Genomic DNA, 16,557 nt, shown 5'->3' with positions numbered 1-16,557 from the left:
GTTTCGCTTAGGAGAGGAGTGGGCATCTCCCTTGTTATGATAAATCGAGTTCTCATCTCTGAGAACTTTTAAAACACATTATCTACAGCATTCAGACATGAAAAATGTCTAGCACACTGTATTAGGCATGCTTTCCAAGCTTAGATATAAGAGTTCAGTTCCCCTCTCATTTCTCAGGTCAGAAAGAGCTAACAGTACTTCAAAAGGTAGCACATAGTCTCAGCTGGGTAAGTTCTTTTACTGGGGGAGAATTACAGTCCCAAAGGAAGCTCCTTTCTTCTATTAAAAGGAGAATTTTTGGCTGCTAAGGGAGGCAGAGCTGTAGGAAAAGATTTTTAATGAACTCAAGTGGAAATTGAGTGAATTAACAGCTGTGTCACCGGACCAGGAGTCAGGACAGATGTGCTCCATTTCTGGTTTCGTAACCTCAGGCAGATCAGTTTTACTTAATAATTACTGCATTAGAAGTAATTGGTGGCCAAAAGATCTCGTAATGCAATACTCAAATAGTACTGTTACCCATTTTATGTTGCTTTCATAAAATGGGTAAACAAGCAAACAAGACAGAACATGTCTCAGTCCTTCTGAAAGATAGTAGAAAAGAAGACAACACCCACAACCTGGTTCACCAGGTGCAACATGTGTGCATAGCAAGGAGCAGAAAGCAAACAAGCAGGCAGCAAGTGAGAAATAAATCCAAGAAGCAGGATTGCCCTATCATACTGACCAAGCAAGGAACAGCATCTAGATCATCTTATTTCCAGGTATTTCCCCTTTCATTTGGCTCCAAAGACTGCTTCACCATGAGGCATTCTCAGTGGCCTCATGGCTGATGCCTGAGGTTGCTTGCTTTGTTAAATCCTTTACAAAGAACAATGACAAGTAGCAAATACCATCATCTCCTACTCAGTCTTTCCAAAAGACCTGAGATGCCTCTTTGCAACCCTGTTGAGATCAAAGCAACACAAAACATCCAATGGTCAGAACTGCAGCAGAAACTTGAAATGTTGTTTTAAAAAATAAATTTAAAATTTTAGAAGAACCTAGAAGTCATCAAGCATTTTAACACAAGTCCAATAAGTAAAGTCACAGAATTGTCTAGGACTTTGCTAGACAACGTCAGGCATATTTAAAGAAACTTGTGAAGTACAGCAAATGATAAATGCAACAGGTCATATCTTGCCTTCCAAAAGCAACATGGATTGTTTCAAGTTTGGAAGGGGAGAGGTTAATTAATCCTCTAAAATAGTTACTATCAGACTATCAATCACATTGTTATACATTATAAAAGAGAGATTAAATCCCTAAAGCCTAATAAAATTCAGAAAAATATTCTGCATTATTTTCCCTTCTGGTTTTTGCAGTCTTTCCTCAGCCAAGTATTAACCAAGACAACTCGTCTCTTTGCATTAGCCTCAAGCTGCCTGTAAGCTCACAGTGCACTCTAGGTGAGAGATTTCTGTTCTCATCCTGCACATTAGTCAGTAAAGTTTATAGTTCTAATGTCAATATTTTCTCTAGGTCAGGTCAATATTTGATACCTTAGCTTTCATCATAAATTAAATTAATACTGCAGCAAGAAAAAAAAACCCTCTGAGTTTTATCAGTTTTGAAACAAAAACTCAAAAAAAGGAAATCTCAGGTGTCTTCTGAAAGTGGGAAGAAAACATCCCAGCTGTGAACTTTAGATCATGACTAAAAGTTTTAATATCTACCTATAATTACAATTCAAAAATTACTGTATCTAATATTTTTCAGAGAGCTGTCCCCAGGCATTAGTTTATATAAGCTTCATTTGCTGCAAATGGAGGGATGTGAGGGGTTGGGGGTGGAAATCAAGAGAAACCAATCACAGAATCACAGAATCCCAAGGGTTGGAAGGGACCTAAAAAGATCATCTAGTCCAACCCCCCTGCAAGAGCAGGGTAACCTACAGTACATCACACAGGAACTTGTCCAGGCGGGCCTTGAATATCTCCAGTGTAGGAGACTCCACAACCCCCCTGGGCAACCTGTTCCAGTGCTCTGTCACTCTTACAGTAAAGAAGTTCTTCCTGATGTTAACGTGGAACTTCCTATGCTCCAGTTTACACCCATTGCCCCTTGTCCTATCACTGGATATCACTGAAAAAAGCCTAGCTCCATCATCCTGACACCTACCCTTTACATATTTGTAAACATTGATGAGGTCACCCCTCAGTCTCCTCCAAGCTAAAGAGACCCAGCTCCCTCAGCCTCTCCTCATAAGGGAGATGTTCCACTCCCTTAATCATCTTTGTGGCTCTGCGCTGGACTCCTTCAAGCAATTCCCTGTCCTTCTTGAACAGAGGGGCCCAGAACTGGACGCAATATTCCAGATGCGGCCTCACCAAGGCTGAGTAGAGGGGGAGGAGAACCTCTCTTGACCTACTAACCACTCCCTAATGCACCCTAAGATGCCATTTGCCTTCTTGGCCACAAGAGCACATTGCTGGCTCATGGTCATCCTCCTATCCACCAGGACCCCCAGGTCCCTTTCCCCTTCACTACTTTCCAGCAGGTCAACCCCCAACCCGTACTGGTACATGGGGTTGTTCTTCCCCAGAAGCAAGACTCTACGCTTGCCCTTGTCAAATTTCATCAAGTTTCTCCCCGCCCAACTCTCCAGCCTGTCCAGGTCTCGCTGAATGGCAGCACAGTCCTCTGGTGTGTCAGCCACTCCTCCCAGTTTTGTGTCGTCAGCAAACTTGCTGAGGGTGCACTCAGTTCCCTCATCCAGGTCATTGATGAAAATATTAAACAGCACCGGTCCCAGCACCGACCCCTGAGGAACTCCACTAGTCACAGACCTCCAGCTAGATTCTGCGCCATTGACCACAACTCTCTGCCTTCTTCCTTTCAACCAGTTCTCGATCCACCTCACTACTTGATCGTCAAGCCCACACTTCCTTAGCTTATCTATGAGGATGCTGTGGGAGACAGTATCAAATGCCTTACTGAAATCAAGAAAAACTACATCTACCGCTCTACCATCATCCCTCCACCTAGTCACTTCCTCATAGAAGGCTATAAGGTTGGTCATACATGACTTCCCCCTCATAAAACCATGTTGGCTGTTCTTAATGACCCCCTCATCCTTGATATGCCTAGTGATGGAGTCAAGAATAAGTTGTTCCATCACCTTTCCAGGGATGGAGGTAAGGCTGACCGGTCTATAATTACCCGGGTCCTCCTTCTTGCCCTTCTTATAGATTGGTGTGACCTTTGCCATCCGCCAATCCTCAGGCACCTCACCCGTTTCCCACGACTTACCAAAGATGATGGAGAGTGGCCAAGCAATGACCTCCGCCAGCTCCCTCAGCACCCGTGGGTGCATTCCATCCGGACCCATCGATTTACAGATGTCCAGTTTGCATAGCTGATCCCTAACCCAATCCTCATCTACCAAAGCAAACTCCTCCTTTGTCCTGACTCCTTCTGGGGCTATAGAAATCCGGGGCCCTCGGGGAGAGTCTGCAGGAGTAAAGACAGAGGCAAAGAAGGCATTCAGCACCTCTGCCTTCTTTATATCCTCTGTCTCCAGGGTACCCACTTCGTTCAGCAGTGGGCCTATATTGCCTCTTGTGTTAGTTTTATTTGCTATGTATTTGAAGAAGCCCTTTCTATTGTCTTTAACCCAACTAGCAAGATTGAGTTCCAAGGAGGCCTTAGCTGTCCTAATTGCCTCCCTACATCCTCTAACAACTGTCCTATATTCCTCCCAAGCGGCCAGCCCCTCCTTCCATAATCCATAGATTCTCCTTTTCCACTTGAGTTTGCCCAGCAGCTCCTTGTTTAACCACGCCGGTCTCCTAGATCCCTTACTTGATTTCCTACTCATTGGGACGCTCCGATCCTGAGCTTGGAAGAAGCGGTCCTTGAATGCTAACCAACTATCTTGAGCCCCTTTACCGCCTAGTACACTTTCCCATGAGACTTCCCTTAGCAGTTGACTGAAGAGGCCAAAGTTGGCCCTTCAGAAATCCAGAACTGTGGCTTTGCTAGGTATTCTATTCCTCCCACACAGGATCCTAAACTCCACCATCTCATGGTCACTGCAGCCAAGGCTGCCATTGACCGTCACCACTTCGACCAAACCCTCCTTGTTGGCGAGTACTAAATCTAGCAGCGCTGCTCCCCTAGTTGGTACGTCCACCATTTGCATTAAGAAATTATCATCAATGCACTCGAGGAACCTCCTAGACTGTGAATGACTGGCTGTGTGAGTCTTCCAGCAAATATCGGGGTAGTTAAAGTCCCCCACGACGACTAAGGCATGTAGTCGCGAGGCTACTTCCAGTTGCTTGTAGAAAGCCTCATCAACTCCTTCGTCTTGATCAGGAGGTCTGTAATAGACCCCCACAACTGTATCACCCGTGCCAGTCAGCCCCTTGATTCGTACCCACAGACATTCCACTTGCTCCTCATCCGACCCCGGACAGAACTCAATACATTCTAGTTGCTCTCTCACGTAAAGAGCAACTCCACCACCTCGCTTCGCTGACCTATCTTTCCTAAAAAGGACATAGCCATCCATGACCACATTCCAGTCATGTGAACTGTCCCACCATGTCTCTGTAATTGCCACTAGATCATAACCTTTAGCCTGCACACAGACTTCTAACTCCTCCTGTTTATTCCCCATGCTGCGTGCATTGGTGTACAGGCATTTCAGGGAGCCAGTCCTAGTACCCTTTTTCCCCTGCGGGACAGGGTCTAAAGAGCTATCCTTTCCCACAAGTGAAACAAGAGATTGATAGTCCTCCTTAGCCCGCCATCCTTCAATCCCTAGCATGTTCCTCTTGGGCTTGTCCCCAACAGGCCCAGTTAAATCCCCTCCCCCCTTCATAACTAGTTTAAAGCCCTGTCAATAAGCCCTGCTAACTCCTGCCCCAAAACCCTTTTTCTTCTCTGGGACTGGTGTATCCCGCCTGTCACCAGCAAACCAGGTGTCCCATACAGCAGCCCGTGACTGAAAAACCCAAACCCCTGCCTTTGGCACCAGTCACGTAGCCATACATTAACCTGCAGAGTCTTCTTATATATCCCTTCACCCTCGCTTGCAACAGGTATGGAGGCAAACACCACTTGCGCTCCAGACCCTTTAACCAGCCGTCCCAGGGCCCTGTAGTCTCTCTTCATCGCCCTTACGTTCCTCGTAATAATTTCGTCACTGCCAACCTGAAAAACCAGCAGTGGGTAGTAGTCAGGTTCTTCCTGTGCTGCATCATGGGACCAGAATCAGAGTAAGAACTGTAGGATATCTGCAATAATCTCTCTCATGGAGAATTCAACTGACTAGAAGTTTTTCTTTCCAATGAGTTTGCAAGTTGGCAGGCTGGATAACTCTGCTATCTTCTTCCTCCTTTGACATATATTTATGGGGTTAAGAACTCAATAAGGAAGAAGTCTGTTTCAGCATAAATTCTTCATCAGAATTACCTGACGCCAGCATCCCTTGTTGTGCCTGACATGTAGCTGAATTAACGTGCTTACCATGTCTGTGGTGTCCACTTCACTGCAGTGAAAACAAAAAGACAAAACAAAAAACCCACACAGCATTTTTCAGCTATAACTTTGCTATGGACAAAGAGGTGAAATGCCTTGTTGTGGGGTAACAGAGGCATATAGCACATTCTCAGTGGACAGGAGTGGCCTGAGACAGTGATGAGCTGTGATGACATGGCAAGTACAGCTCAAAGCAGAGTGTCTCGGCACTGTGACAACACACACACACAGTACAGGTTAGCTCTGTGCATCCTAAGCTCAAAGGCAAAAAATTGTGGTCTGAAGCCCTTTTCCCTAGAAACACATCATCAGCTTCAGCACCCACAAAGCATTTGTTTAAACCCAGCAGCATGTGAAGAGTACCTTTGTAAAGGGCTTTTCAGCTCCAGCCCAGTAAAACCAGATTGCTCAACTAAATTACAAGCCTTTTTTTTTTTTTTTTTTAACCATTCAGGAACAGTAACATCTACCATGCACTCAAAATAAGAATTTGAAGTAATCTCATATTTACTTGACAGTATAAAACACATCTTACTTCCATCCCTTTTATAACATTCATCACCAACATACAACTATGTTCCATGCAAGACTACCGAAAACCAGTGAGAACAAAGAACATGTTTAGAAGATACACTTGCTACTTGCTTGCAGAAATAAAAATATGGTGGAGTTTCTAGAGACTGAAATAATTATTTTTTGTGGGAATGAGCTTCTAGTGTTTTATACTTTTCCTGCCCTTCCTGCCTATGTTTGCATGAACTTGGTTGAAAGAAATCAGTCTCTGCTTTTCTGACAAACCAGAAAGGTTATTTTATTGATCTCCTGTCTCAATAAGGAAAGAAACAAATTAAGGGCCATGTGTGCTTTCTACCATCTTCAGTGTAAGCACCAGCATGTTTCTGACCACATCAATTCTCCAGTCCTATTTTACTTCAGTAGTATTGGCAAGAATTAAGTCAATCTCTGCCACTTCACCAGTAACATGATAAATACCAATCATGCCCCATAATCAGTAAAAAACATAGCACAGAGATGCTAGTACATCCTGGTACAGAGACGGAAGCTAGTAAGAGCAAATGTCACAAGGTGGAAGCCAGGCACAGCCAGTAGAGCCCCACACCAGAGGGCTTGCATAAGTCTTGCTCAGCTGCTCTTCCTGCCTTTGGCCATTCCTCACACCTACCACACGTTCTTCTGTACCACAAGTTTCCTTCCCAGAGCACCAAATGAAAAGATTACTTCAGTCAACCACCTTTGCACTTCAATTCAGCTGACCAGGGACACACTTCGGCAGGTAGATGCTCTGGTTTCACACTTCACAAGTGAGAAAAACCAAGAGCAGCAACAAGATCAATGTGTAAAGTTACACATCACAGGATAAAAACACTTGGTTTAGATACCTGCTTAAGAAAACCCAGTATTAGTCCAGATATAAATTACTAGTATATATACCCTCTGCAAAGAGCATTTCTAGATCTATTTCTCAGTGCCTAGCCGGTCACAGGACACTTTCGTCTCACAGAAAGAGCTCACACACGCCGTAGACTGCAGAGCAGAAGGTAAGCTCTCTTGGAACTGCCTCACGTGCAGCAGAGTTCGAGGAGTCTCCAGGCATCCTGGGCTGCCAGTAGCCCCTGCTGCAGGACGGGCAGCAACTGCCAGACACCCACAAGCACCAGAGAAGGGAATGTCATGTAACAGCAGCATCTGGGGGAAAAAGTAGCCTGTTTAAGTGTGTATGAACCCAATTTCCTTCCTAATGACCTCTCCTTTCCTCCCTTCAATGAGGCATCTCTTTACTATGTTACTTGGCAAAGAACAGCTTGTTCAACACAAGAGGAATTAGCTTAAATTTTTCTGGGTATGAGCTTAAACCAGCATTTGTTATTGACTTCTAAAATTCAACCTGGGTCCTTGTTGCTGTCAACATGTCCTGACAGTAGATTAGGGGTTGGGTGCAGTAACAAACAAAACACTACTCCAGCAACCAGCCAGCCTACTGCTCCCACTTGCAGGGTAGCAGGCATTCGGGACTTCAGCTACCAATTCAAGACAAAGTCAAAAAATTGAAATACATCAACATCATTTCCCCTTTTCTTAACACAGAAGGGAGAAAGTGACTTAACTGAAGTAGCATACTTGCCTTCTCATAGCACTCCTCTGCCCTCAGATCACAGTTTAAGAAAGCAGCCTGGGATTATAGTAGGACTGCAGCAATTACTTAACCACTGCTGTGAAAAACAGACCCTTTGCCTCTTGTGGCCCTTTTTCTGTGCTTCCAATAGAAGACTTCCGGACAGGACAGGAGACCTAACATCTTCAGCTGTTTTCAGTAATGAAATACTGCTAAGGGTAAACACCTTTAACAGAAATTATGTGTTATCACCAGCATGACTATCAGATACAATGCCTAATAATGTGTTCTGTAAAAAGGAATGAATTTTAGCTGCATGACATTTATTTGTAATGAATACTTGTAATGGAAATAATTTAGGAAGATGGAGACTACTTAAAAGAGTTCACATAAAAATCTAGCAAAATAACAGACTGTAATAAACCAGCTGCAATCCAGCATTCAAGCTGTTTTTAAGGAATGTGCAAAACTGGTCAAGCCTTTCAGCCTGTTACGCAGAAAACAGCCTTCACAGGTAAGCCCAGCGGGCACCTTCCCAGAGCATTGCTCAAAAGCTAGAGAGCAGAATAGGAGTCCACCAAAGCCTGAGACAGATGGAAGCAGACTGCTTCAATATCCAAATTAGAAAGCTGCAATAAAGGCAGTGAAGGATCTTGAGGTTAAAACAATGCTTTTTAACAGAGATATGTTAAAAGATTATTTTTTTAGCAAACCTGTATTGCCCAAGTGAATACATAAAGTTATTCCTTCAAATAAGGATAGCATGACTGGGCTCAGCAACATCAACCCACTCAGCCAAAACCCATCACTTAAGTCAGAGCTACTTCTCAAGCTATTTGGCAAACACATCTCTCTTCCACTCCAGTGAGCAGGCAGCTCACTCTATAGAGTCCCTGACCTGATTTCATTTGTGGCTCTGCTCTCATGCTTCTTAACCCGCTCTGGAGCTGTTTGGTTACACACCCTGATCACAGTGAGACATGTATATGTACATACATGGAAGGAAGGCGTGCTTCTTGCCAGTCAGGATGTGCAGCTTTGTAAGTACTACACCTTCTCTCACTGAATAGGGCTGAACTTCAACAAAATGCCAGATGGGTATACTGGTCTAAAAACGTGAAATGTAGCCATTACAGTTAACCTCAAACTTCTCTTGAAGGAGAAGTCTGGGCTGATGGTGGGAGTCTCCAGGCCAGCCATCACTCTGCAAACACCATTTCCCCTGCGGCAATAGATGAGCGTATGCTGGCCTGTTTCCACCTCAGATTTATTACTCTCTAGGGAGTATAAATCTTAATATCTAAGAAAAAAAATAATCAATATAAACTTCTTATAAACGCACGGTTTATGAACTTATTTTAGAAGTTGTTCAAAGTATCAGGGGTTTTTTCTTGGTTAAGTGTTGCTTCCTTTTTTCATGCCAAATATGCTAGTGATTTGACTAACAGGAAATCAAAGAAGACAGTAAAAAGTTGAAAGAGTACATCCTTCTTCCTGACGTAAAAGCTGTAGTAAAACAAAGTATTTCCTGAATATTAAAAAAAAAAAAAAAACAACAAAAAATCACCAAAACCCAACAAAACCAAAACCCAAACAAAAAAAAAAAAAAAAAAAAGAGTTACATGTGCCTGCTATTTACCACTTACAATATTTAGAGACACCAGCCATCCTGTGCTGCTGCTCAGAAATCACTACATACTCGGTTTTGGGAAGAGGACCTTAACCAGAGAAAGAGGAAAGGAGAAGGACATGGAGGTCTGAGGTCTGCCTGCCTGCTCTCCCGTCTCCAAGTCTGCCAAGACACCTCACTTTTCCCATCTCTGAGCACAGTTACTGCCCCTGCAACCATATTTCTAGATCTTCTTCCTAACAGGCACCCATTTGCCACCCATTCATCTGAGATAAATGCAGCAACTTCGGCATCAGAAATTGCTTCAGAGCCGCATCATATTTGTAAAACAAACATTCAGGAGGAACAAAAAAAATACAGAAATACTCATTCTTGACTCTTACAGTTTATCTTACACTGTATTATTTCAAACCAACAGGCTTACAAACTGACGGTCAGAGGAGGGGGGAAGGTGCCATTCTTTTTGTACAATTCATTTTATGCACTGCATAGCATTTTCTGCAGTTGCAACAGCATATTCTGCAGTAAGAAATGCAGTACAAGTATTCTTAAGCTCCAAGGAAACTTAGGTTAAAGAGTCCTCTACCAAGCCCTGTGTTTTCTCACAAGTCTGCTACACTTCGTAACTTTCCCTCCTCTCCACATCTCAGTTGCACTGATTATTCAAGCCATAATACCATAACCTCCCTCCATTGCTAATACTGTCACACAGTCAAATCCTAGGGATATTCACTGATTTTATTTAAAACGGTTTCTCTTTCTGCTTGCAGTAACAGTGTTTAGCAAGCCTGGACTCTTAATCACCCAATATAATCAGAGAACAATCTCCAAGGCCTATGTTAACTAAACTTGCAAATTTGCATGCACCCAGGTATTCTTCAGACAAAACCTACCACTACGCAGTTCCTTCTCCAAAATTTTTCAGCACATATCATACAAATCAGTTCACTAGGGAAAAAAAAGAAAAGAAAAAAGTTATGGAGTAGAAGAGCGTGGATGGCTCCAAATTTTACAGATTATTAACCAAAATGCTTTTCAGCACAAAACTGAACGTAGAAAAAGAAAAATATGAGACACAAAAAGGAAATTACACGTGAACTTTTCACTCATGGCCACTGAAGAAAACACAGTTATCTCACACAGAGAGGGTTAAGAGGACAAAAGAATGAATTGGGTGGACATGAAAAATTGAAGGAAAGACAAATTCGGAACTGATGTCAGGCCACACATTTTAATTGCGGAACTGCATGCCAGACATTAACACAGAGCTGGGGTCATTCAGAGAACGATCAAAGGGCACTTGGGGGACATTGGGCACTGGGGCGCAGCAACTTTCTACAGAAAGCCATACTAGTCTTAATTTACTTGTACTACTGCTGTGCTACTTGAAATAGATAGCATGAAATGTGGCCCTCTTTTAGGAAGTGAGGGGTAAAAAACAATAAACAAACAAAAACAGAATGCAAGAAAGAAAATATTCATACCATTGAGGTTATCAATCATAAGTAAGAAAAACTACAAGCATTCAAAACAAACTGCCCCTTCGGAGCTAAGGTCACCTTGTCAATATCAATCTTCTCATTTTGACGCACATTAAGAGCTACTGGAGTGTCTCCTTTCATCCTATGACTGTGAATTGACCTTACTGACACTACTGAATACAATACGGTCATTTAAGGATGTGGTAATTATTGGTAACTACACTAACTAAGTTAGTGCACACAGGGCACCATTGCTCTGTCTTGTATTGCCACCTGGCCTTTATTTTAAGGGGTTTATTGTAATTTCACATGCCTCAAACTATATTCACATCAGTCCCTTATCTTCCACTGGACTTCCATAAGAATTTACAGTAAAAAGTAGCACTTTTTTCCTGGGGAAAAAAAAAAACAAAAAAAAAAAAAGAAGCTGTTGCTTTATAAGTTTTAATTAATCCTATAAAACCTCATACTATACAAACACCTTTAAACTTCCAAACTTATCATGGCACCACAGCATAGTCTCTAAACATTATGTCAAGAAACTGATGGAAAAATTGCTGCACTAATATCATTTGCCTTATATTCTTTTATATAAAGATAAGAGCTTATTGGATAGAAGCATTATTGGCAGTATAATATACATGCCATTATGCCATGATGCAATGTGCTTGCTAAATTTCAGTCCTTTAGCAGAAACACTGAGATCACCTGCATGCATGGTAGCACCAGTTTAATGACCTCAATGTAGTTAAAACAGCGTATGTAGGACCCAGCTTTTAGTGGAAATAAACTAACTCTATTCAACAACAACTTAAGACACGATCCAAGCACAAAACTGTGACTTGAGTAAGACAGGCTTAAATGTGATTAAAAACAACAAAACACTGTGACTGTGTGTTGCTTTGTATGGACTTTTTTAGTATGAATGGCAGTTGTCAAAAGGGAATACTTTATGCACACTACTACATTCAGTGTGGTATTAAAATGCTCTTTGTCATCTCACCTTTATTCCTGCTGACAAAACCACTTGCAAATGAGTCAAACGAGACTTCTATCAAAACACAACAGAGGAACAACCACAGTTAGATCAAGAATGAGACCTCCTCTGTGTGTGTGTCACAGCCTGTCATTATGGAGGTGACAACACAAGCCAGTGCCTCCGATATGCACCATCGGAAGCAAAACCCACTGCATTGTAGTGCCCTTTCTCCAGGACTGTACTCTGCTACCAAAGTGAATCAGGAAGTAAACCAGCCTGTCTCCAAAACTCAAGACCAGGAAGGGCACATGCCCAAGATACATGCTCCCTTTTGTATGACTTCCAAGCAGCTGTGACTTTGTAAGCCCAAGATGTGGCCTTGCTGGGAGGACACGGGTGAACCTGGGCACACATGCTGGTTGCTGCACTGCTGCCAAACACAAGCCGCAGCACTTCCTCATGCAGCAGCTTCCTTCAATCTCAAAAGGACTTTACTGATTTCCTGAAGAAGATATATAATGTGATCACCATAGAGATGACTTTTGTTAAAAGGAAGAGAAATAATCAATAGTAGCTTAGGCTGGAAAGGGACCCTGGAATTGATTTGGAGATGACATGCTGGGCTGAGGCCCAAAGCAGAAATCATGGCCAAACAGAGTTTAATGCTTTTAGAGTTCATTTAAAGATGACCCCAAATTAAATTTCCAATTGTAGGGCCCTAATTCACTCCAGATTATTTAGAAACACTGCTAAGATAGAAAAAGAAAAAAAAAAAAAAACACAACACAAATATCCTTCTGAGGCTTCCAAGTTCAACTTAATACATTTTTAATCAGACCCTTTATAGTCTTCGATGTTTGTTCACTTCTGTTGCTATAGGTTGTCACATTCTGCTAACCCAGAGGATCAATAAGGAGGCAAGCATCTCCGACAGCTTGCAAACACTACTGTTTGCTTCACACTGTTTCTATTCAGCATTACTTCTGCCATAGATACACCCACATTTTTAAAGCTAGCTATTTTCCAAAAAAATAGATACAAAATGCTGTAGCAAGGAGAAGGCAAAATACTCCACCTATTTAAACTAAACACTCACAGATATCTCACCTTGTTTTGCCATATCGCAAGCCAGACTTGAGAAGTCACCCTTCTTTAGAGACTGCCATACATTCATCCCTCCAGACTGCAGCAGTCCCATCACATCAGATTAATCTGCACTGCAGTCTTACCTGCAAACTGTGCCAGCAGCGTTTGCTTCACAACTGTGTAAGAAGTGAGAATAAACCACATGCTGATGACCCATCAAAAGGTCACTGAACATGTCCCCACTGCAAAATGCCACTATATACACCCAGGAAAAGATAGAGAGCACTAGAAATGCAGTGGTGATACACAAACCTGTCATCTGCTACTCAAGAGTATTTCAGCAGCTCTAGCACCCCGAACAGTACCTTTGCACAGTTCTCAGTGCCAAAGTCCTAGTGCTTACCTAAAGCATCACTCTAGAAAGATAAGGATGATGGAGTGAGCAGGGAAGAAGGAGAAATAAAGGTGAAAAATACTTCTGTGAGTCATACTCACTTTTGACTGTGGCTTCTACTGTGTCTTGACAAACAATTAATGCTAGATTTTCACACTACCACTCATTTGGCAGAACATATTTAAGCCAATACAAAACATAGATTGGATTTCAAATTAGCAAGATCACCAATGAATTATATGACGAGAACGATAGCAAGTCTGTGCTGGCACCAGGCTTCAGCATGCCACCTGGTACTCCAGATTGCACTGATCCCAGCCTGTGCTGATCCCCACCACCTGGTGCATTGCAAAAGTGCCTCTTCTGCAATACTGCAAGGCTTTCTGAGCAGCCCTCTTGGAAGGAGAGCCCTTCTGTTCCCAAGGTCACCCACACTCCCAAGAAACAGCCTTGTAGAAAGGCTGCACGGCTGGATCAGACCTTTATTTGCATCTCAGCACTGCAAGAGCTCTACCCCATTCTAGCTTGCTGAATGACCAGTGCTACTAGCAACAAACTCATTCTTATGGTCGTCCTGCTTGTTGAGAACAGCTATACTCCTCTTGGAGACAATCCACATCAAACACCCCCACATCAAAACAGCGTGCATGCTCCTGCCCAAATCAGCTTCTCCTTGCTGCTTCGGTGCTGCCATAACTTCACTGCATACAGTATCAACCATCAATTGTCCACAAGAGAAGCAAAAGTGGCTGCTGTGCCCGCACAGCTTGACAGATAAGCAACCCTTACAGACCATCTCCTTTTCTTGCCAGTTCACACAACAGCTTGTCCCTGTTCCCTGGTCACAGCTGGAGCCAGGTTGGGAACTAAAGCATGCCCAGACATGCCCAGCACACACCTTAGGAAGTCCTGCTGTTTGCCAAGTGGAGGGTGACACTGAATTAAATTAGTATTTCACTGTTTAACTGATATCAAATTAAATTAATATTTCACTGAATATAGAGACTTAGGGCTACAAGGATTCTTAAACTGGAATTTTACTGCATATAGAAGACAGAGATAAGGAATGCATGCAACAAGAGAATGAGATATCTTCTCTCAAATCAGTGTAAGCCTTCTTCCTGTTGATAAGGCTTGAGAAATAGGTAAACAGCTACTGAAGAAAACAGCTCGAGGAACCTCTCAGGGTTGTAAATAAGCCCAAACAAGAACATGTAGTTAATCGGAAAGACTAAACACATTCTAGTGTCCTTAACTAAGGGATTTCCATAGAAGGGTAAAAGAAGTAGGGTTATTTCTCTGCAAATGACCACCACAACCTCCAGAGACCATTCCTCAAAATTCACAGTGCCTGCACCAGGGCCTTATCTGCCCAAATTACCATGTTCATGAGTAACGAGAAATGGGTGGGCATTTAGTGGAATTATAATGAATATGCATATAATGAAGGTACACGAGCTGTAAACTGCCTCTTCTTGAACAAAGGGGAACCATGCAAGGGTCCAGCCCAGCTTCCCCACAGAAACCTCACTTTTAGCAGGAACAAGTCACCACTATTGTGGCACACAGGCAGCTCTGCATTGCTGTTTATCTTCTTAAAAAAATGACAGCTAAAAGCTTCAGGGAGGAGGGCTGAAGAAAAGTGGACAGAGGCTGCAAGCCTTGCCCAGAGCACCACCAGGAGTGCTTACAGGGCACAGCACTCAGTACCTGGTGCTCCAGCCCCTGCCACCCCACAGGGATATGCAGCCAGCTGGACACCACACTAGAACACAATGTTCAGCAAGCAGCACCATCAACAAAATCAACCCAGCCCATCCATCCGCTGGCAGTGCACGTAGCAAGTAAGGGACTGATGCAAAATTCATAACAACAGCAGAAAACACTTTTCTTACATTAGCAGCAGCTCCTAAAGAGACTTCCAGCAGCACTAGGGAATCAGTAGTACAAAGAATCCTTCTTACCTGGATTCAACAGCATCTTCTAAACACAGCACCTTTCATGGCCATGCACAGCCTTCAACCACCCAACAGTGAAGAGCGTTGATGCTGGAAAAGGTGCAGCAGATCAGTTATCACTCGCCTTAACCTGAAACACCTGTCTCTCATCTGTTAGACCAGAGAACCCTAGCAGATTGTCTGGGGTCTAGCTAGCAAAAAAGCAGGAAGGGGAGCAAAAGGACTACCGGAGACACACAGAGCTTACCTGCATGAGGTGTGGTCTGGTGCACCAGCTGAGCTCCTGGTGAAAAACAAGCGCGTGATGGCTAAAAGTGACTAGTCACTAGACTGGTGGAAGGGCTGGTTGTATACTGGAAAACAAAAAAGATACATGAACTGGAAAAAAACCCTGCCCAAATGAAGCTAAATCATCGTGCTTTAAAAAACCCAACCACCACCACCAAAACCAAAACCCGCACACATTTTAACTGTTAGGATAAAGATATATGGAATTACTGCTTTGTGTCTCACAGCTACAATGCTCTAAATCCAGTGCCAGGAACACTAAAGGCACATTGTCATGCCATTGCTCTCTTTCCCACCTTGGCAAAAGGAGGTAATTTATGATGTCCCTGCTATCAGAATAGCTTAGAGGCTTCTTACACTAATATGAGTGAAAACTGTCAAGACTCTTAAATTGGAGGTAGAGTAAAAACACAACATACATTAACTCTTGCATTAGTTATAGCTGGAAGTAAAATAGGAGGCTCAGCAGACTTTTTGCTTTACTCAGTGTGGTAAATTATCCAATCCAAAAGGCAACTAATGCCATGAAAATAGTAAGTGAATATTAGGGGACATTAGCAGAAATGCAATAACCTACCATAAACAGTGCTAGTTTATGCTTTAAAGTTTGCAGCCAATGAGCCATACATTTATAAAACTAATAAATACTGCTCTCACTAGAAATTAAACCTTGAACCCTAAAATACTGGCATATCTGCTTGTTCACAATAGCAAACCTTAAACATGATTAACTAATACTTTTTCTGTAGTGGTTAGGAAAAAACACTGATTCAAATCAGGCAACAGAAGCTTCAAAGGCAAAAGTCTACTTATCTTTGCCTCTGCTAATATATGCTCATTTGCTTCAATGAGAACAGTAACATTTAAGAGCAATCAGATCTACTTCACCTGCTCCAATTTAGTGGAGATGCTGCTTTGGAGTCACAGCTGAAGCTCCAGTCGCACAGGCTGCCTTCAGTGGGACACACTATGCACTTGTGGCCAGTGTGTGCTGCAGCCCATAGCATGGATGCGTTGTGTTCAGGACCCCACTCGTACCAGCAAGGTGAAGGAGCACGGGGAGCTCTCAGACAACTTGTTA

General features: G+C 42.9%; 1 long non-coding RNA gene across 2 annotated transcripts in view; it reads right to left on the bottom strand.

Moving 5' to 3' along the window:
- The window catches only part of LOC136011141 (uncharacterized), a 152,043-nt gene extending 135,783 nt beyond the window's left edge, over nucleotides 1–16,260 (bottom strand). Inside the window, exons 1-4 of one of the 2 annotated variants that reach the window (XR_010611230.1) lie at nucleotides 16,054–16,260; nucleotides 15,436–15,541; nucleotides 15,195–15,278; nucleotides 738–945 (exon numbers count right to left, since the gene is read on the bottom strand). This is a non-coding gene — a long non-coding RNA (uncharacterized LOC136011141). Of the gene's footprint in view, nucleotides 1–737; nucleotides 946–15,194; nucleotides 15,279–15,435; nucleotides 15,542–16,053 lie in introns of those variants that run through there. The other variant, XR_010611229.1, reaches the window with a different exon arrangement.
- Between the last annotated feature and the right edge of the window lie 297 nt (nucleotides 16,261–16,557).

This window comes from Lathamus discolor, chromosome 3 (assembly GCF_037157495.1).
Source record: "Lathamus discolor isolate bLatDis1 chromosome 3, bLatDis1.hap1, whole genome shotgun sequence".
In the NCBI taxonomy this organism is placed as follows: domain Eukaryota; kingdom Metazoa; phylum Chordata; class Aves; order Psittaciformes; family Psittacidae; genus Lathamus; species Lathamus discolor.
Note: the sequence above shows the minus strand (reverse complement) of the source record. Positions and strands in the feature narration are given on the sequence as shown.